The 1,665-nt window shown below is 47.3% G+C and overlaps 1 pseudogene; it reads left to right on the top strand.

Annotated features, from left to right (window-relative positions):
- The first annotated feature begins 554 nt into the window (after nt 1-554).
- Nucleotides 555-1,559, top strand: LOC112817930 (5'-AMP-activated protein kinase subunit gamma-2 pseudogene; annotated as a pseudogene).
- The last annotated feature ends 106 nt before the right edge of the window (nt 1,560-1,665 follow it).

Below are 1,665 nucleotides of genomic sequence, written 5' to 3'. Positions count from 1 at the left end.
GGCTATGTGACTTGGGCCACTACTGCATCAGCTGCACCTGCCCTGACAAGGAACCCCTTATGTGGAATGCCCAGAACACCCCAGCCCACATTCTGTCAGGACACTCAGAGCGCTGAAGACAAAGGGACACACCAGCTTTTGCCCACTTGAGACTCACCCTTCTTTCTAGGACATCCTGGGCACAGAGAACGATTCCGAATCCTGAATGCACTTCAGCTATAGCTACCGTGCCAAAGTGCCTTCTCTGCAGAGAGCCCTGGGACACCCCAGCATACACCCACTTCAACTACAACTGTCCTGCCAGGGTACCCCCTGTGTAGAACACCCCAGAAAACCTCAGCTCCTGATCCATTTCCGTTCCAGCCACCCTCTGCACAGAGAGCCTTGTGACACCAGTTATATCCACTTCAGCTTCACCTATCTGACATGGATACCCTCAATGTGAAGATAATGAACCTATACGTTTATTGTACCATGACTTTCAATATCCACAATATGGAAACAACCCAGGTATCCACCAGAGATGAATGGATAAGGGCTGCCCTTCAGCCTAAACACCACCTCCCTACATTCCTAGCCAGTTGGAAGAAGAAGCACAAGACTCAGAATGAGGGTTTTCATGGTCTTCACGAGGTCACACAAGGTTCACCACATCATTCCAACCCCTTTAAAGCGTGTTGTTTCTCATACGACTTTACAAGTTAGAAAGGCTTGTTTGTCTTATCAGTCAAAGAGTGTTCCATCAGGGCCACTGCAGAACACACCACAAAGTTTTGTAGGAATGTTAGCAATTACAGATTTCATAAATACACCACAGAGATAGGATAATCACCCTGGTACAGATTTATGAAAGAGAGGCACAAAACTCTGAAACATGGAGGGAGATTTCTCACCCAGAAACACATAAGTCTTTAGTCAATATAGCTCCAGAGGCAAGCCTCTTCCATGTTGTACACTCAATGATCAAAAATAAAATCCACACATAGCCAGCTATTGATCTTATCAGTGGAAATGCACTTTATACACTTAACCACAAAAAGAATCCTCAAGTTTCTCCAGCATTTTATGTCTGGTCTGTCAAAGCCTGCCTTCATGATGCCGAACCCAAATGCTCTTTTTTGGGACCCAGCACAACATCCCTTCGTCCACCAGGACACTCCCATCAGGAAAGCCTTGAATGTCTCTGTAGAAAGATGGTTGCCTGCCTTCCCTGGGGTGCATGAGTCAGGACAAGTTGTAGATATGTATTCCAAGTCTGATGCTAAACTTGCTATTGAGAAAACATACAATAACCAAGCTATCACAGTGACCGAGGCCCTCGGCACCGCTCACAGTGTCTTGAGGGTGCTGTGGAGTGCAGTACGGTGGAAATCCTGGAAGGATCATTGTGGGCTGAGCTCTGCGGGCTGCTGGTCACAACTGAAGCAGATAGCGTTGTGGGTGCCATTTCCCTGTCAGAGAGGCACCAAGCCCTGATACTCATGCCCACAGGTGCCAAACAGAAGGAGACAGAAGCAGAATGGCCACTGTGCATGGAGCAGACTTTGGAGAAAATGTGAACAAAGATTCTGGGTCAGGCTCTGCCTCATGAACACTGATGGTGACAGAAGACAGTCGAATGGCTAAGAATGTGTATCAGGGTTTGGTGATGGATATTTTTCCCAG

This window comes from Callorhinus ursinus, unplaced genomic scaffold (assembly GCF_003265705.2).
Source record: "Callorhinus ursinus isolate GAN/ISIS: 27379988/994484 unplaced genomic scaffold, GSC_fseal_2.0 scaffold9485, whole genome shotgun sequence".
Classification (NCBI taxonomy): Eukaryota; Metazoa; Chordata; class Mammalia; order Carnivora; family Otariidae; genus Callorhinus; species Callorhinus ursinus.
The sequence above is the reverse complement of the archived record's forward strand: the minus strand, read 5'-3'. Positions and strand labels throughout refer to the sequence as shown.